The sequence below is a fragment of the Otolemur garnettii genome, unplaced genomic scaffold (assembly GCF_000181295.1).
Source record: "Otolemur garnettii isolate 467f Iridium unplaced genomic scaffold, OtoGar3 scaffold00021, whole genome shotgun sequence".
Taxonomy (NCBI): Eukaryota; Metazoa; Chordata; class Mammalia; order Primates; family Galagidae; genus Otolemur; species Otolemur garnettii.
The window spans coordinates 21,983,838-22,008,851 of NW_003852416.1; the positions used below are offsets into that span (position 1 = coordinate 21,983,838).

General features: G+C 38.5%; 1 protein-coding gene across 3 annotated transcripts in view; it reads left to right on the forward strand.

Moving 5' to 3' along the window:
* Positions 1-25,014, forward strand: part of HPSE2 (heparanase 2 (inactive)) — an 807,441-nt gene that overhangs the window by 664,609 nt on the left and 117,818 nt on the right. The window lies entirely within an intron of this gene.

Sequence of the window (25,014 nt, forward strand, 5' to 3'; positions counted from 1 at the left end):
CCCTCTTCTTATTTCTACCCACTCCTTTCACCTCCAAGCCTAAGCCAGGGGCCTTCCAACCCCAGAACCAAGAATAGCTTATTTCTTGCCAACAATAGCATTTCCATGCTCAGAAGAATCCTGTAGTTATTGTATCCCAGGGTGTGCATGACTCCAATACTCCAATTAACTCACAAATATTAAAACCAACTGGCACAGTTGCTTTCATTCATAGCACAAGGGCACTTTGCTCAAGGTGTGTGTGAGGGTGCCGGAGTGGAAAGGCGTGAAGAGGGAGTTATCAGTTTGGAATCACAGAGGTTTGTTTTGTTTTGTTTTAGCCTGTATACCTGTGAAAATAAAAGAAAATAATTAGAAAACTATCTATGAAATGTAAGCATTAAACATATGTAATGTCACACAGAAATATTTATTGACTATTACATCCTGAAGAGGAGACTAGGAATAGGTAAATGAATAATACTGTGGGGAGAAGAGGCTAACACAAAGGCTCCGAGATAGGAATACACTTGCCATGTGAGGAAACACGAGTCAGAGTGAGCGGGACGTGGCAAGAAGGGGGAGACTGGTTGGAAACGTAGGCAGGGCTCAGATCACGTAGGGCTTTGTAAGCTAAAAGTGGTTTGGCTTTTATTGTAAGTCACATGAAAAGCCATTTGAAGGTTTTAATCAGGGCAGTAGTATGATCTGACTTCCATTTAAAAAGATCACCCTAGCATAATTAATGCCTCAAATGTTAGTTACATTTTTTTAGTAATGGAAATGATGCTTAATAGTTTATAGATAACTTTCAGAAATATTGAGAACTTCCATCAACAGTGCCCTGAACACTTTCTTCTGTTCTTTTTCCCTTCTCTTTTTCCTTCCATCACTCATTCACTCTTCTTAATCATGAACTATGTGCTCATTGCTATTCCTGGTAATGGGCCACTGTGGTGAACCAAAAAAGACAAGATCCCTGAATTCTTGTAGTTTATACTGTAGTGAATCATACTAGGAAATGAGCAGTAAATAAACATATAAATAATATAATTGCAATTTGTCATAATTGCTCTGAAGACAGTCTGATGAAACAAATGTGATTACTTATACCTATTTTGCTAAAGAGAAACTAAAGCTTTAAGTAACTTATCCAAGGTCAGACAAGTAATAGAACTGAAACACTCAGAATTTTCCAGTTCTAAATCTTAGAATTTTCTTTTCACTGTGCAGTACTATTTCTTGAAGTATTATCTTAGGTGTCTTTGCTGTGATCTGAGGCCAGTTTTGCCTAAGAATTGAGTCTGAATGAAAACAGACATGCTTGGAAACTGAAGAGAACAGTCTAGAAAAAGATGGTCTTGGGGTGACTAGATAGGCTTCATTTCCAGAGATGGACAAACCTGAATTCCATATCAATCCTTTGTGTATCTTTGCATGGCCACGTGTAAATTAAAGGTACAAGTCCTTATGGCTTTATTCTCCCCAGATGAGGGTTGCTGCCAGTGATTTCCTTTAAAAGCATGGCACAACAGACCTCAGTTGACAATAATGTGGTGGAAGCTGAGCTCATAGAAATTCATAGGAAGCAAAAACAAGTTCCATTGATTTAGCACAAAGGCTCAAATGAGCCGGGCAGCTGTATTTCTGGAAACACCAAGCTTTAATACAGAAACCGTATGTAAAAGCACTTTAAAAAGTAGCAGGCTTTCTTTTTATCCTTCTTTGCGCTAATAAATTCTGCACCTTATAAGTAGAGAACTTGGCAGCTGGGAGAGTGTGTCCTAAGCCTCCCCTGGAAAGAATTTACAAGAGTAGACCAGAACACCAATCTGACAGACATTGCCAACAGGCCCCTGGAATGTGTAATGGAGACAGACCTGGGAATCGTATTGGTTGCCACTTCAGAGAATTGAGCAATTGATAACTAAATACTGCCAATAAAAACTTGTGGATTTTACATTGTGATTAAATCTTCAAGAGAGTTTGTTAAGGGCTTAGGGGATTAGGAAGTTGTTTTTTGGTTGCCTCCCCAAACCAGTGCTCTTGGATAAATTCAGAAGAAGTGAACATCATGGCTTATGGCTCTTCAACCTATAGGCCATAGTTTCCTTCCCCTATCCAGTCAATTTTAATCTCAGCTTGTGGCATTCCAGCCCAGCTCTGCCAGGACCATTCCAATAGTGCCAGTATAAGGTAAGAAAGAATATGAGGATGGCCCTTTAAAAGAGGAACTTGTCCCCAGAAAAGATAATTTTCAACTATATCCCATGTTCTTCATGGTTATTCCTCTAGAAAAGTGCCAACCCTCCTCCTATTGTGAGATTTTACTTTTCCTGGGAAGAGAAGAATATTTAGTTCAGCCGTGCTTCATCATCTGACTCCCACCCTTTTCCCCTGACCCCCCTGCCACTGGGAAAAAGGGGATATGTGAGTCTCCACAGCCGGTCAGTCAGTCATGGGCTCCCTTGGGAGTAGGCGCTGTTTGTGTAGAAAAGATCTGCGCATTCGGTGGACATAGTCCAGACCCCACCAGCCGTGGGCATTTCTCCACAGAGAGGGTTTTGGAATTTAGCTTGCTACTTTTTTTAAAAGCTTGATTTACAGAGCTTTCAGGGAAAGGAATGGTGAATTACTAGTCAAAATCTCTGAACTCCCACGCCAGGCTAGAAAAAGCAGTCTCCACACAAATATAAATCAATTTAAAAAACATTGATGCCTCAAATGTATCTGGCTCTGTGTTAGGCATTCTAGGGACATGCACATAAATAAAATATGGCCCCTTCATCTGCAGAGATAATCATTTGGTATGTGTTTGCAACATTACAATTTACTTCTCTATTTAGAAAAAAATAAAAATCTGTATCACATTCGGTTACTTTTTCTACACTGGGCATAGTGATGTGGACATTTGCTGTTAGCATTCTTTTATGCCCACTGCTTATATTGAATAATAACATACAGTCGATTAGGCTCTTTGCATACTTGTTGAGGACCTGCTGTGTACACCGTCCTGGAATATAGTCACTGGTCATGGATTGGAGTATAACTCGCTAAGTCAATGGTGAAGTTGAACCTCTGTTTGTAGCCCCATAGTGACATGTTCTGTGACAGGCTATCACTGTTAGATATTATCTGGCCAGTGAAAAGGAACTGACTCCTACTGGTGCCTGCCTAATGCAGTTGGTTAGCCTAATACATGATCCTAGGTGCCTCATTCTTGTTCCCTTCATAACGTTAGAGGCTGTACCCATTATGCACTGCATAGCCAGGGTGTGGACACAGGCTCACTGTAAATCCTTCTCTTTGCTGAGAAAGAGCACCCCGTTAAAATCCCATGCCTTGTTGATGCTGAATTAGTGCAAGAAGACCACCACCCAATTAGGAGGCATCACAGAGAGCAGCAGGAGCCTGAAACTATGGCAAGATGTGTGGGTTCTAATCCTAGCTCTGCCATTAATTAGATGTGTAACTTTGTGTTCCAGTTTTCCCATCACTTAAATTGAGATTCAAAATAACATTTCTATCAACCTCCAAAACTTACTATCCTTGACAAAATTAGTTATGACAATAGGATTCAGACTTGATATATACATACACATATAAAATTACTGAAAGGGACTACATCTAAATGTTAAAATGGTTTTTCTTTGGGTGGTGGGATTATAGACAATTTGAATTTTTTTCTGTGGATTTTTACATGTAAAGTTGTTGTAATAAACATTGCTTTTGAAATATGAGAAGACTATTTTTTAATGAAAAAAGCAGAATATTTCAAAAGGATTAAGTGTTTTAATTAGGTAAGCAAATATAAATTTATCGTTTATGTTTTATTCATTCACTAACACTCATGCTATGTTATACTGTGCTAAAAACACTGGAGATACTATCTCTGCTTTAAGGAACTGATAGTAGAAATAAAGCAATAAGTTAGCAGGGCCTATGGTGAAATGCTTATAGTCACAAGAGGAATACAGAGGCTAGACTGGGTGGAGGGCAAGCATGGAGCATCAAGGAAGGCTGCTGGAGCAGAAAACACCTCAGCTGGATCTTAAAGAAGGGCAAGTTCACAGCCACAGAAAGAAGAGTTTGGGATTTGGGAATAATCTTCCAAACAGCAATAATGGCATGTGCAAAGGTACAGAGGCATTTATTTTCCAGTGAGTCATGGCATTTTGGGATTTGGGAATAATCTTCCAAACAGAGGTAATAGCATGTGCAAAGGTACAGAGGCATTTATTTCCCAGGGGTGGATGGATTATTAAAACCTGAAGAAGCTTTTCTCATTACTATCCAGTGGCCACACAGTGTGTGTGAAAATTAAAGAATTTCAAAGCTACAGACCTGGAGGTGGTCAAGCTGGGGAGGTACAAAACCCAACCAAAACAGCCTGTGACCTGTTTCTTGGTATAGCCTCCTTTCTCTTTCTTTTCTTTCCCGTGGGAGCCATCAGGAAGATGAAAGAATCAGAGTGAACCTGTTTAGGGGTGGCTGTGATGTGAAACCCAATCCTCTCATTAGGGGCCCTGACAAAGACTTCTCCATGTGCAGCCTGCCTTTGTGGGAGCCTGCTGCTGCTGAGAGAAGGGCATCGTTGGCTGCAGGATCAATCACTGAGACTCAGGTTGGCTCCATGTCAGTGGCCGAAGCACTTGGGCTGCATGCCCAGTGGACATGACTTGCTTCTTTTCTCCTCTGTGACTCTCCAATCTGGCTGGTCAGATCAGAGCCTGTGCCTTGCTCCATCTGAACAGGCAGGCAGGTCTTTCACCCCTGATGCATTTACACAGAAGCTTCTCTGATTCACTACTACCAGTTCTCCTCTCTTGCTTATTTATCAGCCTGAGCAGTGAGCATAGCATGTCGCAATGACATTAGCATTGTAACAGCTCACCCCTGGGAAGTAGAAAGAGCTCTGGACCTGAAATGGAAAGATGCAGCCTCAAAATGCAGCACCATAATTTTCTGTTACATGAATCTTCATTTCTGCCTCTGTAAAATGTAAAATGGGAAGTATTGGGGTTGAGAGCGGGGAGCAATGTACTACTTGAAAGTATTGGCTTTGGAATCAGTCTGACTTGCGTTTCAAACTCAGCTCTACTATTTACTAGCTTTGTGTCCTTGGGTCTATTACTAGATCTCAGTAACCATCAATTTTCTCACTGACAAAATGAAGACAATAATTGTATCCACCTCTAAAGGTTGGTGGAAAGGATTAAATGAGCCAGCGCATATGTATCTTTTACCACATAGTAAATACTCAATAAATGTTAACTGCTCTTATTCTTTATAAAGTCTCTTTGTTAAAATTCCTTAAATCACAATGATAATCATTAATAACCTGGACATAACTGTGGTGAGATAATATAAATTTGAATATTTACTCAGATATCTGGAAATCAACTCAGGTAGATGATTAGAGTATGAAAAGTAGATTTTTTGGTAAAAGTTAAATTAGTAGAAAATTAGAAAAAAAAGTTGTGACTCTGCACTTGAGAGAGATTGACTACAAATGGTTAAAGACAAACTAAAAATTACATTTTATTTCACTCTAGAGAAGATGTTGCCAACCTTTCCCAGTAAAGGCAATTAAGGCAGTAACAAGGCTGCAATGCTAGCTCTAACATCTTTATTTGGTATTATAATGGCCCAATAAGCCCTAGAAACCATGATATGTCACTTCAAAGTGCTAATGACAGCACATTATGTGAATCACTGAGAAACTGCAATTGAAAATCTCACTCTGCCATCAACCATTTGTATTGTTCCCAGATTGCAATACTGAGGAATTACAGCTACAGCAAATTGTGTGGCAACCTAAGTAAATTAGGGAGAAGAAGCAATTACAGTGTCCCTGCACTTGAGCCTAGAAGCACAGTATGCCATCCTCAAAGCAACCAGCAGATAGTGAGGAGTGACATCAGCTCTGGATTGAGAAGACTGTATCTTACCTAACCTATCAGCTCACCAAAAGCACTAGAAATTATCCAGAGATGATCTGACAAGAAAGAGAGGGAGTGAGGGAGGAAGATAAAAAGAAAGGAAGGAAATAAGTGGCCTTTAACAGATTGGAAGACTCTTTTGTGAATGCCACAATATGACAAATTTAAGGTTATTTCATCTTAGATATTACATTTGCAAACATCATGAGCCCAGTAATGTCTGGTTATGACCTTTAGGAACCAATAAATAAGCCTCTGATAAAAGCGACCATCAGAATCAAAGATAATACATTGGGTTTTTTCTAACTCAATTGTTTTTGTGGTGCTCTGCTTAAATAAAAGCTTAAGTTCTTTTAGAGATAGAAATAGAACAAATAAACATAAGTTTGGTTTTTAATTAATATTTAAATGTAATACACTATTTGCAAGATTTTAGAAAACCTATCAGTCAGTAGGTACCTCACTTACTAACTTAACTTTCAACTTTTATCACTTTTTTCTTGTTTCATCCCTGATTTGGTTTTAAGCATTGAAAAGATTGAATAGAACACACCATTTTTATTTACTCTAAATTTGACTCTAGCAACCTATCTTCTACCCTGATCTTGTCACAATCCGTATAGCTGTTTTTTTTGTTGTTGTTGTTGTTTGTTTGTTTTTAGAGACAGAGTCTCACTTTTGCCCTCGATAGAGTGCTCTGGCGTCACCATTCATAGCAACCTCCAGCTCCTGGTCTTAGGTGATTCTCTTGCCTCAGCCTCCCGAGTAGCTGGGACTACAGGTGCCCAGTACAACACCTGGCCATTTTTTTTTTGCAGTTTGGCCAGAGCCAGGTTTGAACCCACCACCCTCAGTATATGAGGCTGGCGCCTACTCACTGAGCCACAGGCGCTGCCCTTATCCCCTTTCTTCATTAGAGTAGTGGTTCTCAAGCCAGGCTATACATGATAGCTTTTTGGCAGTTTTGGCCAGGGCCAGGGTTAAATCCACCACCCCTGGTATTTGGGGCTGGCACCTTACTCCTTGAGCCACAGGCACCGCCCCACATGATAGCTTTTAAAAATACCTTTCCACAGAGATTCCAATTCAGTTGGTCTATAGAAGATCTCAGGTGTTGGTACTTTTTTAAAGCCTAGCTAATTCTGATGTGCAGCCACAATGGAGAACGACTGGATTAGAGGCTTCCCTTTGCCGTAATTAAGTTATAAATTACCTTTTCCTTTTCCTCTATGCTCTGGCACTCAACTCTTGCTTCAATTATTGGGATATTAACAAAATAGTGCTGCCAATTATTCAGTCATAGGACAAATATTTACTGAGCATCTATTATATTTTCTAAGGAAATAAAGCTGAAGGGGAAAGACACTGTACCCTCAGTGGAGATTAGTTTAGAAGAGACTAAAACTAGGTAAGCAAACTAACAAATAATTAATTACAAAACTCAGAATGCTGTGCAGGAAGCAAACAGATTGCTATGTTGAACAATGAGGAGTAGAGACTTCTTTAAAAAGTGTAGCCAAAGAAGTCTTCACTGAAGAGGCAGCCATCAGAGGAGTCGTGGAATAATACCTACAAAGGCTGTAGGGGGCAAAGGAGGCTCAGTCACACAGCAGAGGTCATGCAGTGCCTCTAAGACCACACACAGCCAGGCACCAGGTGCCCAGCACACTACTTGACTCAGTTTAGCTCAAGCTCCCATCTTTTACCCTGCCCTTGCCACCAGCACTTGGCAAACCCTTTTACTTCCTGTCTGCTGCCCTTTACACAGATAAAGATGGTATATCCAATTGCCTGCTCCTATGTCTGGCATCCCCAACTGAGCCTGCTATCTACTGTTTCCTTGTCACTGACCCAGACATCTCCATTTGTATCCTCAGTCACCTGTTACCAGACTTTGAAATGAGAATGGGCAGAACATTTGGGAGCTTGTTATGCAATTCTATTTTTGTATATGTTTAAAGTTTCATTGGTGGCTGGCACCTGTGGCTCAAATGAGTAGGGCGCCAGCCCCATATGCCGGAGGTGGTGGGTTCAAACCCAGCCCCAGCCAAAAACTACCAAAAAAAAAATTTCATTGATAACCTCCTATGAGGGTGTTAAGGCATATACCAAAGAAAAGCACTGTTTTAGTTTCTGTGAAACATAGAATAAAATTAGATTCTTTCTCAGCATATTTATAATCTCTTTGGGGTGATGCAGCATAAGCAACCAAGCAGTAATTTGGAAAGATAGTTACTAGGTGATGTATGCTAAGGTCTGTCTTGTTCACTCAGTATCCCCCAGAGCCTATCATAAGGTCCTCTGCATAGGAAGTACTCAATAAATATTTATAAAAGCAAGGGAGGGAGGAAAGGCTCCAAATGATCAATAGACAATAGGCTTTCTAGACCTCAGAGGTAGGAATATTATTACTGGCTGGAAGGGAGGAGTAGAGGGAAGAATTAGGGAAAACTTGTGCAATAAGATGTCATTAGTAGTCATTTATAGTATCAGTTACCCAAAGAATACATTTACCGCTTTCTTTTGTCATTGGAGTTGTTAGGTTACTTCCGATTTCTTCCCTCCACCTGTAAGCTCCTTGAAAACAGAAGTCACCTCTCCTATATTTATACTCCCCATGATGCCCTGAGTACAGTCTATCCTAACAGAATTCTAAAGATGCTGAGTGACTGGGATTCTAGGGGCTGCAGTGCACTCCTTACTAATGGAAAGATATAAGGCAGCCTTTTACACACCAGGTGCTTTGTACATGGTGTGTCCAGGGAGACAGGATAGCTTGGTGCTTAAGAGCTTGGGCCCTGGAGTCAGACAGAACTGGATATGACTCTCAGCTCCACTGGCTACTTGCTGTGTCTCATCTGGCAGATTCCCTCATCTTCCATCATCTGTACAACGGTGGTGCTAGTGGTCCATATTTCATAGGGTTCTTGTAAGTGCTTAAAACAGTACCTTCCCTTAGTAGGAACATAATAATATTACCATTGTTGACCATTCTAAATATGCTACTAACAATTTTTCGGTAACGGAATATTTAGTTACAACGTCAGCTTGTGCATTTAGTTTTAGAATCTTTGAAATCCTGCACCTCTCATTTCATGCTTTATTTTTCAAATAAAATCATTTTTTGACTTTGACCTTATTCTTTAAAATGCATTTTAATGTTGAGTTAACAGAGTTTTTATAATATAAGTCCTCTTTCATAAAAATGACTTTCAAATATATTCTCTAATTCTATGTGTTAGAATTCTACTAACATTCTAAAAATTCTACTAACATTCTAAAAATTCTACTTTTTTAGAGTAGTTTTGGGTTCATAGCAAAATTGAGAGGAAATTACAGAGATTCCCCACGTATTCCCTGCATCCCACAGATGGTGTAACATCCCCCATTTTTAACTGTCCCCAGCAGAGTGGTACATTTGTTACAATAAGTGTTCCTACATTGACACATCGTAATAACCCAAAGTTCACAGTTTACGTTAGGCTGCATTCTTGGTGGTGTACATTTTATTAGTTTGGAGAAATGCATATTGTCTGTATCCATTTTATAGTACCGTATAGAGCATTTTCATGCCCTAGAAAGCCTTTACTCTACCTATTATTCATCCCTCTCCCAAGAGCTACTGGCAACTGTTGATCTTTTTATGGTTGCCATAATTTTGCCTTTCCCGGAATGTCAAGTAGTTAGAATCATATGGTATTTATCTTTTTGAGATTGATTTCTGTCATGTAATAATATGCATTTAAGGTTCTTTCATGTCCTCCTCTGTCTTAATAGTGCGTTTCTTTTTAGTGCTAAATAATATTCCCTGGTCTAAATGGTACCACAGTTTATTTATCCATTCACCTACATCTCATTGCTTCCAAGTTTTGGCAATTATGAATAAAGGTGCTATAAACATCCGTGTGTGGGTTTTTGTGTGAATGTAAGTTTTCAACTCATTTGGCCAAATACCAAACAAGGAGTAGAATTGCTAGATCATATAGCAATAGTATGTTTAGTTATTTAAGAAACTGCCAAACTGTCTTCCAACGTGCCTATACCATTTTACATTCCTATCAGCAATAAATCATAGTTCTTATTACCTTACATCCTTGCCAGCATTTAGTATTATCTAGGTTCCATATTTTGGCCATTATTATGTAGTGATATATTATTATCGTTTTAACTTGCATTTCCCTGAGGACATACAATGTAGAACATTTTTAAATATCTGCATGTTTTCTTTGGTGAGGTACTGTTAAAATCTTTGGATCATTTTTCAATTGAGCTGAGTTTTTTTTTTTTCTTATCATTAAGTTTTTAGAGTTCTTTAATTCTCAAAGTTTTGAATAATAGTCCTTTATCAGATGGGTCTTGTGGAAATATTTTCTCCTGACCTATGGCTGTCTTCTTATGTCTTGGCATTGACTTTTGCAAAGCAGTTTTAATTTTAATGAAGTCTAACCCTTTCAATTATTTCTTTCATGGATTATACCTTTGGTGTTATATCTAAAAAGTCATCATCATACTCAAAGTCATCTAAGATTCCTCATCTTCTATAAATTTTATAGTTTTGCATTTTACATTTAGGCGTATGATGCATTTTGAGTTAATTTTTGTGAAGGTTGTAAGATTTGGATCTAGATTCAAGGTTTTTGTTCTGTTAGTTTTGGAGTTGGGGGAGTGGTTTGCATGTGGATTTCCTGTTCTTCCAACACCATTTGTTGAAAACACTATATTTGTTCCATTTTATTGCCTTTGTTACCTTGTCAAAGATCAGATGATTAAATTTATGGGGATCTATTTCTGGGCTCTCCTTTCTGTACCATTGATCTAATTGGTTATTCTTTCATCAATACCATTCTTTCTGGATTAATATAGCTTTATAGGAAGTCTTGAGGTTGGGTAGTCTCAGCCCAACTTTGTTCTTCTCCTTAAACATTGTGTTGAATAATCTGAGTCTTTTGCCTCTCAATATAAATTTTGGAGTCAGTTTGTTGATATCCACAAAACAATCTTCTGAAATTTTGATTGGGATTGCCTTGAATCTATAGCTCAAATTGGGAAGAACTGACAACTTGACAATTTTGAGTCTTTATATCCATGAACACAGACTATTTCTCCACTTATTTATTTCTTCTTTGTTTTTTCTATAGTTTTATAGTTTTCTTTATATAGATCTTGTACATATTTTGTTAACTTTATATACAGGTATTTCTTTTGGGGGGTGTTTATGTAAATAGTATTTTGTTTTTAATTTCAAATTTCACTTATTTGTTGGTAGTATTTAGGTAAGCAATTGACTTTTGTATATTAATCTTGTATTCAGAAGCTCTGCTATTATTGCCTATTAGTTTTAGGAGCTTTTTGTTGTTGCTTTTTCTGAATTTTCAACATAGATAAGTCATGTCATCTGCAAACAAAGATAGTTCTATTTCCTTAAATCACTGTTCCCCCTTTTTCTTTTCTTTTTTTTTTTTTTGTCTTATTATATTAGCTAGGACTTCCACTATGATATTGAAAGAAGTAGTGAGAGAAGACATTCCTGCCTTGTTTCTGATCTAGTGGGAAATCTAATTTCTCACCATTAAGTATGATGTTCTTATAGATGTTCTTTTTTCAAGTTGAGGAATTTCCCCTCAATGCTAATTTATTGAGAGTTTTTATTATGAATGGGTATTGAGTTTTGTCAAGTGCTTTTTCCTACATCTATTGTTACAATCGTGTCATTTTTCCTTTTTAGACTATTGATGTCAGAGGTTACTTAGGTAGACTGTCAAGTGTTGAGCCAGCCTCTATACCTGGGATAAATCCCACTTGGTCTTGGTATGTCATTCTTTTTATTCTCATTTCTTCCACCCATCCCTGTGTTATTATTGTCATTCAACTTACTCATATATTAAGCATATGTATATATGATAGATACATAAACACACATAACTGAATACATTATTGCTATTTTTATTTTGAAAAAACTATTATCTGATAGGCATTTAAGAAGAAGAAAAATAAAATTTTTATTATGTCTTCACTTACTCCTTTTTTCATGTTTTTTTAATGTAGATGCATGTTTCTGATTTGTATTACTGTATTATTTTCTTTCTCTCTAAAGAACGTCTTTTTCTTCCTTTTTTTTTTTTTTGCTGAATTGAGGAAACTTTATTGATATTATGCAACAAGTCCCTCAACTTTTTCTTTTTTAGAAAATTTATGTTTCTCCTTCACTTGTGAAGGATAATTTTATAGGTTACAGAATTCTAGATTGGTAGTTTTTTACTCTCAGAGGTTTAAGTATTCCAAAATACTTTTACTTAAATAACACCACTTTTTTCTGGGTTATGTGGTTTCTAAGAAGAAGTCAAATGTAATTCTTATCTTTGTTTCTCTGTGGGTAAGATTTTCTCCCCCTCTGGCTTCTTTCAAAATTTTTTCTTTATCTTTGATTTTCTGAACTTTGAAAATGATATGCCTAAGAATAGTTTTGGGGGAGGGAGGAAAAGATTATTTATCCTGTGTGATGTTTTCTGAATTTCTTGGATCTGTGGTTTGATATCTAACATTAATTTTGGGAAATTATTAGTCACTTTTTTTTTTTTTTTTGAGACAGAGTCTTGTGTCACTGGGCTAGAGTGTCATGGCCTCAGCCTAGCCCACAGCAACCTCAAACTCGTAGGCTCAAACAGTCCTCCTACCTCTGCCTCCTGAGTAGTGGGGACTACAAGTGTGTGCCATTATGCCCAACTAATTTTTCTATTTTTTGGTAAAGGTAATGTCTCTCTTTTCTCAGGCTGATCTCTAATTCCTGACCTCAAGCAATCCTCCTGTCTCAGCCTCCCAGAGTGTTCAGATTACCTGTGTGAGCCATTGCACCCAATCTTGTAGTCATTATTATTTTTAGTTATTTCTTCTATTCCTTTTCCCTTTTCTTCTCCTTCTAGTATTCCAATTACACATACATATATCTTTTGTAGTTATCCCACAGTCCTTGGATATTTGGCTCTGTTTTGTTTCTTTCAGTTTTTGTTCTCTTTGCTTTTTAAGCTCAGAGATTCTTTCCTCAGCCATATCCAATCTACCAATAAGGTCATCAAAGGCAGTCTTTGTTTCTGATCCCTAGCATTTGTTTGTGATTCTTTCTTAAGATTTCATCTTTCTGCTTATATTACTCATTTATATTTACATATTACTTGTTTTATCCATTAGAGCAGTGTTTTCAACCATTTTTATCTCACTCCATACTTGAACCTGTAGTTAAACTTCCATGGTACATTTAAATTATGTTGATCAAAAAAAAAAAAGAGTAAAAATAAAAAAGAATATGCTTACTGTGCTTTGAACTTCTTTTGAAAATAATTTAATTAATGATCTTTAAAATTTTTCACAGTACACCTAAGGATTCTCTCACAGCACACCAGTTGAAAATCATTGCATTAGATCCCTTAGCACATTCATCGTAGTTGTTTTAAATTTCTGGCCTAGTAATTCTAATATCCCTCCCATGTCTAATGTTTCCTCTAGCCCTTAAAATTGAATTTTTCTATTTTTTTGTTTTTTTGTTTTGCCTTTTAGTATGCCTTATAATTTTTCTTGACAGCGGTGACATGATGTACCAGGTAAAAGAAACTACTATAAATAGGCCTTTAGTAATGTGGTAGACAGGTATAGGGGAAGAGAAAGCATTCTATAGTCCTATGATTAAGTATTAGACTTTAGTAAGCCTATGTCTCTGGACTGTGAATTTCAGAAGTGTGAAAAGATGGCGGTAGGAAACTGGAGTTGGTATTTTCCTTCTGCTGCATGAAAGGCAAAAGCTGACTGGAATTGGGTATATTCCTTTCCTTGTCAGTTAAGATCTGACAATAACCGAGCAATTAGTCTCTGATAACAAGTTTCTTCTGAGAACATGACTTATTAAGAAGAACAAAGTATTCTGGGTATTTCAGAATGGCTTTTTCTCTTCTTCCTCCCAGAAGTATAAGGGGATTTTTCTTCAATACTTGCTGTAAGAACCTGGTAAAGCTCCAGGAGGTAAAACTCACAAAAGTGTGGGGACTTTCCCATGACTGAATCCCCCAGAGTTTTTAATTCTCAGGCTTGTCCACACTGAGCCTCTAGCAGTTCATCAGTTACAGTTCAGATTGTCTGATCTAGTAAGCTATAACTCCTCATGTTCACCTGTCTGTCTCTCCAGTCTTAGAGAGCAGCAGTTTGTCCCAGGTCCTCTTTCCCTAATTCATCCAAGAAGAATTGTTGATTCTTCAGTCTTTTCACCTTTTTGCATGTTCTTAGAAAGCAATGGAGATTTCAAAACTTCTTACATATAGAACTGGAGACCAGCAGTCCAATAATCAGTGTATTGTCTTTTCATTTTCTGGATGGTATCCTTCTAAGCACAGTAGTTTTCAGTTGTGATGAAATCCAGTTTATTTTTTCTTTTGTCACTTACACTTTTGATGTCTAGTTAAAGTCACAAAGATGAATTCTTATGTTTCCTTCTAAAAAGTTTTATGATGGCCACAAGCTGTGGCTCATGCCTATAACCCTAGCACTGTGGGGGGCCGAGACAGGTGGATTGTCTGAGCTCAGGAGTTTGAGACCAACCTTAGCACTGCAAGACTCCTGTCTCTACTAAAAACAGAAAAAACTAGGTGGACATTGTGGCAGGTGGCTGAAGTCCCACCTACTTGAGAGACTAAGGCAAGAGAATCACTTAAGCCCAAAAGTTTGAGGTTGCGTGACTCAACCCCAAGGCAACTGAATGAGACTCTGTCTCAAAAGAAAAGTTTTATGGTTATATAAGCTATATTATATATAGTGCTCATATTTAGTTCTTTGATCTATTTTGAATTAATTATTATATATGATATTTGCTGAGATCCAGCTTTATACTTTTACATGTGGATATAGTTATTCCAGTACTGTTTGTTGAAAAGACTGCTTTTTCCCATGGAATTATTTTGCACCCTTCTTAAAAATTAATTGACCATAAATGTAAGGGTTTATTTCTATACTCTCAATTCTATTCCATTGGTCTTTATACTTATCTTTATGTCAGTACCAGACTCACTTTTTTGCCACTTGGGGATTTTGTTATTGTTGTTATTGTTTTTCTTTATATTCTCTTGATTATGTAGCTTTTTAGTAAATTTTGGAATTGGTAAGTGCGAGTTCAAAAATGAAGATTTCTTCTTTTTTAAGACTGGTTTGGCTACTACTATTTTCAGTTTTGAGCAGTGTGGCAGCTGCTTACAGCTCAACCAAATGAATGTCCAATGTTTCAGTCTATCCAAAGTTTCATGGCAGGTGGTAAGTCCTTAATTACTGACATCATCTATTTCACTTTGAGAATGCCTTGACTCAATATTAGCCACATTGAATTTAGGGTGGGGTCACAGAACTTGCTGCCCCATTGTTATAACAAACATCCTTTCCTTCATTCACCTGAGGACAGTGACCAAGAACAAAAATATTATTTTCGTGGCTTGTTTCAATCCTACCTCTCTATGCTCAGCCTCAAAATAATTAACTCAACATTTGTTCATTAACAGGTAGGACACTGGGGATCTCTATTCTCAACTTCACTCACTATTTTGGTGAGAGCATTTACTACCACCCACTGGGAAGTCTTATATCCTCAAACCCAGCCTGAAAAGTCCTTGTCCTTCCTCTTACAGAAAGTCTTGTTACTTTCTGTAACAAGACAGCATCCCATTTTTATCATCATACAGCTGTCAAGAACTATAAAGAGCCCAAGATTTATCATTTTCAAGCTAATAAGTTAGCCTTTGCTGCTTTATGAATGTAGGCAGAAGACCCAGGACTCCTAGATAAGAAACAGAAGAAATTATATACTCATGCACAATAAGCAGCATGGGCATTAGCATATTTGCATTAGTTCTCCTGGCCAAATCCCATAGGAAAAATGCAGTGGACCCAAATTCATGCTCCACATGCAGTTTGGTCTGAGCTGCAGTGGAGGGATTCAGGGCCAAGGGTCTAGCACCTTTTAAGCAAGGAGCCAATACTGTAGCAGTAGGAAATAAGCCAGGATTCCTTCTCCCATGAGTGGGCAGTTATGTGGTAGTCATGCTGTGGTTACTTTGACCTGGTTCGTTGTCTATGTGAGTAGCTACAAAAACTCCTATTTATCAGAAGGTAGATAAACCTCAGCAAGAACATGCAGGGACAATCAGGGTGGGTAGCCAACTACCTCTCCCAACAATCCACCCCTCAGTCCTACATATATATTCATGGCTGAACTCAAGTTTACACACTGAGTATGTCACTTTATCAGCTACTGTGATTAACAGACTGGGACCAAATTTGTTCTATTTGTCAAACATTATTATAGACATTTCCATGAAGGTTATTTTTTAGATGAGATTAACATTTAAATCAGTTGACTTCGAGTAAAGCAGATTACCTTCCATAATGTGAATGGGCTTCATCCAAGTTGAACACCTTGATAATAAAAAGGCTGGCCTTCCCTCAGCAGAAAGAAATTTTGTCAACAGACAATCTTTGTACTTGAACTGCAACCTTAATTCTTCCCTAGGTCTCCACCCTACCAGCCTAGCCTACAGATTTTGGACTTGGCAGTCTCTATAATCATGAGAGCCAATTACTTAAAATCAATCTCTTTGTCTCTGTCTCTGTCTCTTTCTGTCTCTCCCCCATATATGTATGTATATGTGTAAATATGTGTTCTGTGTGTATGTATACGTGTTTGTGTATGTATGTGTGTATCCTATTATTATTGATTCTTTTTCTCTGGAGAACCCTGACTAATACATGTAGAATTTAATTAATGACCTTTGTTAAATTCTAACCATACTATGTTTCAGATCATTTGTTTATCTATTTTTTTTTCCTCCTTCCCCATGAAGAGAAACATTTGAGCTGAAAGTAACTGAAATCTTGGGTGCAGAGACTTTGTTTTATCAGTCTCTGTATTCCTCAAACATATAAGCACTCAATAAAAGTTCGTTGAATTAAAGAGGGTTTGAGTATGTGAATGCATAACTGGATTTGTTTAATTCCCCATAATTGTCTTCCTCAACAACTGTATCAAGCAAAATCCTAACTATCTTTCAAAGTTCATCTTAAAAACCAACTGTCTTGGAGCTTTTCTTGAATTTTTCTTAGTGAATGTTTTCTCTTCTTCTAAAACTGATTAACATTTTATCTGTATCTCTTCACAAATTTAGCAAATATGGTGTTATTGCTAAAAATTTATAGCCATTTTTAAATGTCTTTCTCTTTCTTATAAGTTCTTTGAGGGAACTTGATATCCTTATATATCCTCTACACCCAGTACACATCCATACCTAATAGACACTCAAAACCTGTTTGCTAAATTGAACTGTCTTAAACAAGGGTAGAGAACCATTGGTGCAAATGTGCTAATTACCCACATCTGGTTTTAAAGGTGTTTCTTTTTATTAGCTAGCAGCTTATATTCCCTTTAGGAAACATGACCCTTTTGCTAATGATCACATTAACCACTACACATCAACATAATGACTAGTTGCCTTTAAAATGACCCAATAAAGAAGGCTAGGAATGTATCAACAAGATGGCAGAATAGGACTTTCCGGCACTTGTGCCCATGCAGAAACTTCTGTTTCAGCAACAGTCATGGATGAAATACCTTAACAAAAGCTAAGGAAGCCAGGTGAGAGATTATTTAGCACCTGGGTATGGCACAGAAATAAGAAAAGACATATTAATTAAAGAGGGTAGGAAAAACAGTATTACACTCCTGTCTCAACCCCAGGCAGCACAACATTGAGGAATTTTGTCAACAGACAATCTTTGTACTTGAACTGCAACCTTAATTCTTCCCTAGGTCTCCAGCCTACCAGCCTAGCCTGCAGATTTTGGACTTGGCAGTCTCTATAATCATGAGAGCCAATTACTTAAAACCAATCTCTTTGATTAAAGGTTAAAATAACCTTTTACTTGGAGGAAAGGGAAAGAAGTGAGCAACAGACTTTGCCTCTGACCTTTATATCACAGCCACTCCAGTAAAACCCAGCAGTGATCAGGCAACCATGGTCCCATACTTCAAGCCAGTACCCACAGACTGAGCCTTCAAATCCACTCTGGGATTAGGCAAGATCCTATAGTTCCAGGCCTGCCCAAATGTTGGGCCAGTCATATGGACTCCAGAGTTCAGACTCACCCTAGTGCCAGGCCAGTGCCAGGCCAGCCCCAGGAGACCCAGACTCTAAATCACCCCCAGAACTGTGTGAACCCCCAGGGCCCCAGACTTCAGTACTTCCCTAGTGCCAGGCCACATATCCCTAATCATCAGGTTAATACACATGATATTTAGACATTAGGCTGGCACCCACTGATACAGACTCTAGGCCAGGTTGGTGCCCAAGCTGGTTCTTGTGGCCCTATCTTCCTGGTCAATACTTATGGACCCAAGCTCCAGCAGGCCCAGGGGCAGATCCTATCCCAATAGATCCAGTGCTCACTGGACAAACCCCCATTGACCCATACTTTGGGATTGTCACTGTGGACTCAGGTTCTATGCTGGCCTCCATGGCCTCAGGACCCAGGCCAACCCACATGGGCCTGGCTTCCAGGCCAGTATCCACACACCCAACCTTTAGTCCAGTCCCAGTAGACTCAAGCTCCAGGCCAGTTCCCACAGTGCTAGGCTCTAGGCAAGGCCTGGAAGACCCAGGCATTATGTACCAGGCAGCACCAGGATCTAGACCAGCGGTTCTCAATCTGTGGGTTGTGACCCACAGGAACTATATTAAAGGGTTACAGCATTAAGAAGGTTGAGAGCCACCAATCCATTAAGAAGGTTGAGAACCATTCCCCATGTCCTAAGACGCCAGTGGATCCAGGATCCAGGTGCACTCCAACAGGTCCCACTACCAGGCCAGCTGTGGTTTGAGGCTCTAAGGACCCAGGCTTGGATTTGGGCTCTAGGCCTACCTCAGCACCAGGTCAGTCTACATGTACCCAGGACCCAGGCCCGCCTCCCATGAGTCTAGACTCTAAAGTAGCTATTATGGATACAAGATCTAAGCTCTAGGCCCACCCTCATGAACCCAATCAGTAAGTCCACCTCAGTGGATCTAAGCTCTAGCCCCAAACCTATGGCCCTATATGCCAGGCCTTCTCACTTACTGATCCAGACAACAAGGCCAGACTCTAGCAGCAAGCCCACTGTAGATCATGCCAGATAGCCTACCCAGAATCTCCAGATAGGTTGACCAGTAAAAGGTTTTCACAGACAAAGCCAATCTGCACCAAATGGAATACTACTTCTTCAAAATGCATAGACATCAACATAAGGCAACAAGAAACATTTTTAAAAAGGAAACACCACCAAAAGAACACAATACAACAAGTTATTAATAATTTGGCAGGAAGAAGATAAAATAATGAAAGTAATGAAGAAAATCTATGAAATGTATCAGACAGCATCAAGAAAGCAAATTTTGAGGTATAGGAGTTCAGGAAGGAGAAGGGAGAGTCAAAGGAATTATTTATCCAAATAAATAATAGCAGAAAACATCCAAGCCTGGAAAAAATATAAATCTCTGGGTACAGGAAGGTCAAGGTCACCAGTCAGATTCAATCCACATAAGACTATACCAGCACATACTATAAACAAACTGTCAAAAATTAAAGACAAAGGGGAGGCAGAGCAAGATGGTGGACTAAAGACATCTCCTTGCCAGCTGTTCTCAGTGAGACAGAGGACAAAGGATTTTGGCCATCTCTGGCTAGGGGAACCTACCTAGAAACATTAATCTGGGGAGCACAGTGAAACAGTAGGGGACTCCAGGAGCCAAAGAGGAGAGCTGGAGCTTAGGAGGACCAGCACAGAGGTCAAGTGCCAGGGTTCAAGAAGAGGTTGGCCTGTGGGCCTCCCATGGATGACTGGAGGTGGGAAAGAGGTATCTTGTAGTTTTTGTTTTTGTACTGGACTGCTCCCTGGACTGCCTTGGAGGGGCTTGGATTAGCAAGGAAACTCAAGCAGTGTTAGGCAGCCGAGACTGAGTGACTGTGTGCTGCACAGGGTGAAGTTCCCATCACTTGGCTACAGGCAGACTACCATTGTAGGAAAGCTGTGTGGGCGAAAGAGTTCACAGGGTCCTACTGCACAGCTGGCTCTTGTGCCTGCTGAGCTCGGGCAGCCATCCTTGGGGTGAGTTGAGCTCCTCTCCCCTCCTGGGGAAAGCCACTTTGTTATCAGGAGGCACTCTTTGAAAAATCAAGATGTACCACCTGAGAGATCTAGTGAGAGCTTTGGGATCCTAATCCCAGAAGGACTGAATGATGGCAAAGTGACCAGGCCCTGACTAGGGGCAAGTAGGTCAGAAGAACAAGTTCAGGTTTCCTCTGAAACTATTAAACAGAACCGTGGGTGGGAGTGTTTTCCTTCTCCTAATGCCACAGCGCCACCTATTGTCCAGGTAATATATTGAAATTTATGTATGTGTGTGTGTATATGTACATATATATGCTCACATACATATTTTTCTCTCTCTTTTTTTACTTCTTTCCAAATTTTTCCTTAGTTGTTGTTGTTGTTGTTGGTTTTGGTTTGGTTTGGGTGTATTTTTATTTTTTCATTTTTACTTTCTTCAATAGTAAGGGCTTCTCCATTTTGGTTATGTTTTTTTCAGCCCCTTTTATTCTTTATTTGTTTTCTTTCTCTCCTTTTCCTTCTCCTTTGGTGTTTTTCTCATTCCATCTACATAAATTTCTCATACAACAACTAAGAATTCCCTTTTTTCCCTTCAATTTATATAACTGTGTTTTTAATTTTCTTTATCTATTATTATTTTATCTTTTCTCTTTGAACTAGGGAATCACAGCATTAGTCTGCCTGGAAAGGAATGAAGGCATTTGTCTGGCTCAAGGAGGCCATGAGCTCACAGTCTAGGGTGTCCTTGTAGATTTGACCTTTGGAAAGACAAAATTGGTAGGTCTCCACTGCAACATACTGATGATTTTTATCTATATTTTGTGGAGGTGGGGTCTTGTTTTTGCTCAGGCTGGTAAGGAGATTCTGACCTAGAGGAACCCACCCATCCAGGCCTCCCAAAGTCCTGGAGGTGTGAGTGTGAGTCAAAGCACCTTGCCAAACATCATGATTTCTCCTGTCTCTCTCTTTCCCTCTTTCTGTCCTTCTCTCCTTTTCTTCAACTCTTTTCTTTCATCCTCCCCCTATTATTTACATATCTTTTTCTTCCCTTTCTCCCTTCTTGCTCTTTACTTCTCCCTTCCTTTTGGCCTTATACCTAAAGGGCACTTCAACACCTAAGCTCAGAGACACTGTAATTTAAAGTGAAGGAGGTAATGAGAGGAAAAGGTAGGGGAAGGAAGTGAATAAGAGGAAAACACACATGAGGAGGAACCAGCAGAAAATTCTGGCAACATGAAAATCCAGAACAAAGCAACCCCTCCAAGGGATCATAAGGTAGCTACCACAGAGGATTCCATAGTATTTAATGGAAATGACAGAAAGGGAATTTAAAATATGGATGGTTAGCCAGGCGTTGTGGCAGGCGCCTATAGTCCCAGCCACTTGGGAGGCAAAGGCAAGAGAATTGCCTAAGCCCAGGAGTTGGAGGTTGCTGTGAGCTGTGATGCTACAGCACTCTGCCAAGTTTGACAAAGTGAAACTCTCTCTATATATATAGATATAGATATAGATATATGGATATATGGATTATATATACATATATATATGGATAGAAAAGGCAATAAAGGAAATTGATTTTAAAAAGGTGGAAAACAACCCAAAAAAATGGAAGAAAGATATGAAGACTATAAAAAGGCTTAAGGAATTGAAGGAGTCAATCAGGGAACTTAAAGATGGAATAGAAAATAGCAATAACAGATTAAACCATGGAGAAGAAAAAAATCTCGGAATTCGAGGATAAAGCTATTGAGCTAGTGTTACCAGGTAGTTAAAGAGGCCAAAAAGAAGAGAGAAAAAGCAGAAGAGTCACTCAGAGAATTATGGGACTTCAGAAAGCATTCAAACATACAAATTATAGGGATAACTGAATTTCCCTAAGGAATTTCCCAAAGGAATAAGAACCCTTACTGGAGGACATCATAAATGAAAACTTCCCAAGTATCACTAAAGATTGCAAAACACTCCTTTTAGAGGGATATCAAACTCTGGGTCATCTCAACACAAATATAGCATCTCCAAGACACATTGCAATGAACCTGTTAAGACAAAAGAGAAAATTCTGCAAGCAGGCAGGAACAAGTGCCAATTGACCTACAGGGACAGATCCAACAGGGTGACAGCAGATTTTTCAGCTAAAATTTTCCAAGCCAGAAGAGAATGGTTATCCACCTTTAACCTTCTTAAGCAAAACAAATTTTCCCCAGAATGCTATATCTTGCTAAACTAAGCTTCAAAATCAATGGAGAAATCATATCTTTTATGGATATGCAAACACTGAGAAAATTCACCACAACAATACCAGTTCTACAGGGAATATGTAGACCTATTCTCCACATGGACTATTACAATGGACCACTAGCAAAGCAAACATGCAGAAACTAAAGGAAAAAATAAACTAGGTTCCACAATGGCACAAAGGATAAAACCACCCAATGGGCTTTTACAAAATAAGATGAATAGGGGCCAGGTGTGGTGGCTCACACCTGTAATCCTAGCACTCTGGGAGGCCAAGGTGGTGGATCTCTTGAGTTCATGAGTTCAAGACAAGCCTAAACAAGAGGAAGACCCCATCTATAAAAAATAGCTGTGGATTGTGGCAGGCAGCTATGGTCCCAGCTTCTTGGCAGGGTGAGGCAAAAGGATCTCTGGAGCCCAAGACTTTGAGGTTGCTGTGATCTATGATGCCACAGCACTCTACCTAGGGCAACAAAGTGAGACTCTATCTCAAAAAAAAAAAAAAAAAAAGGACTAGAACTCCACCACACTTGTTTCTATTCTCACAATTAATGAAAAAGGACAAGGCATCTGTATGTTGTCTCCAGGTAAGATACCTAACCTCAAAAGACAAAACAAGATTTAGGATGAGGTTGGAAAACAATATTTTAGTAAAATGGAAAACAGAAGAAAGTAGGGGTCACAATCTTATTTACAGTTATCAGTGGATTTGAAGCAATGAAAGTCACAGGAACAATACAATAAGAGGACATTTCAATTCTAAATATGTATCCACCCAACTTACATTCAGAGTTATGAAACAGACCTTAAATGGTCTGAGCAGTAAGATAACCTATAACACTATAATATCTGGAGACTATAACACTCCTCTGACAGAACTGGACAAATTCTCTAAGCAGAAACTAAACAAAGATACAAGGGACCTAAATGCAACCCTAGAAAAATTAAACATATACAGAACACAGCATCCCAAAGCTAAGGAACATACGTTCTTCTCTTCAGGCCATGGAATATACTCCAAAATAGACCATATCCTAGGACACAAATCAAACCTTAACAAAATTTAAAGAATTGAAATTATACTTTGTATCTTCTCAGACCACATGGCACTTAAGCTGGAAATCAATTCCAACAAAAATTTTCATCCCACACAAATGCATGGAAATTAAACAACCTTAAATTGAATGACAGTTGAGTCAAGGAAGAGATAAAGGAGAAGATTATTAAATTCCTCAAATATAACAATGAAGCCACAAACTACCAAAACCTCTGGGATACTGAAAGATAAGTCCTAACAGGAAATTTATCACATCCCTGCATCTGAAATTTATCCCTAAATCTGAAAAACAGAAAGATAGCACATCAACAACCTAATGAATCATCTTAAGGAAATGGAAAAGGAAGAATAATCCAATTTCAAACCCAGCAGAAGGACAAAAATAAAATTAAATCAGAAATAAATAAAATTTAAAACAAAAGGATTATTCAGAAAACTAATGAAACAAAAGGTTGGTTCTTGAAAAAGATAAATAAAATAGATAAACTTTTGGCTGGATTAACTGGAAACAGAAACGTAAAATCTCTAATAACCTCAATCAGAAATGAAAAAAGGGGAATAACAACTGATATCACAGATACAAAAGATTATCTCTGAATACTATAAGAAACTCTATGCCCAGAAATTTGACACTGTGGAGGAAATGGACCAATACCTGGACTCACACTATCTCCTTAGACTTAATAAGGAAGAAATAGATCTCTTGAACAGACCAATATCAAGCACTGAGATCAAAGAAACAATAAAAAAAGCTTCCAACAAAAAAAAGCCCTGGACCAGATGGCTTCACACCAGAATTCTATTAAACCTTCAAAGAAGACCTTGTACCTATGTTGCAAAATCTATTCCAAAACATCAAGAAGGAAGGAACCTTCCCCCAACACATTCTATGGTGCCAAACATCACCCATACCAAAACTAGGAAAGGACCCAACTAAAAAGGAGAACCACAGATGAATTTCACTAATGAATATTGATGAAAAAATAGTCAACAAAATTTTAGCCAATATATTACAGCTACTCATTAAAAAAATTATACCTCGTGATCTAGGAGGCTTCATTCCAGTGATGCAAGGCTGGTTTACCATACTTAAATCCATAAAGGTAATTCACCATATCAATAGAAACAAAAACAGAGATCATATGATCCTCTCAAATAGATGCAGAAAAATCATTTGACAAAATTCATCATCCTTTTCTAATAAGAATACTTAAGAATATAGGCATAGGTGGCACATCTATTAAACTGACTGAGGCCATCTACAACAAACCCACAGCTATCCATACTGAATGGAGTAAAACTGAAAACTTTTCCACTATGAATAGGAATCAGACAATATCCTCATCATCACTACTATTCAACATAATTCTGAAAGTTCTAGCCAATGCAATCAGATAGGAGAAGGGTATAAAGAGCATCCAAATGGAGGCAAAGGAGGTCAAATTCTGACTTTCTGGTGATGATGTGATCTTTTATTTAAAAAACCCAAAGACTTAACCACAAGACTACTGGAAGTGATCAAGAAATGCAGTACATCTCAGGGTATAAATCAATGCCCACAAATCAGTAGCCTTTGTATATACCAGTAATAGCCATGTCAAGAAGCTAATCAAAGACATAATTCCCTTCATAGTAGC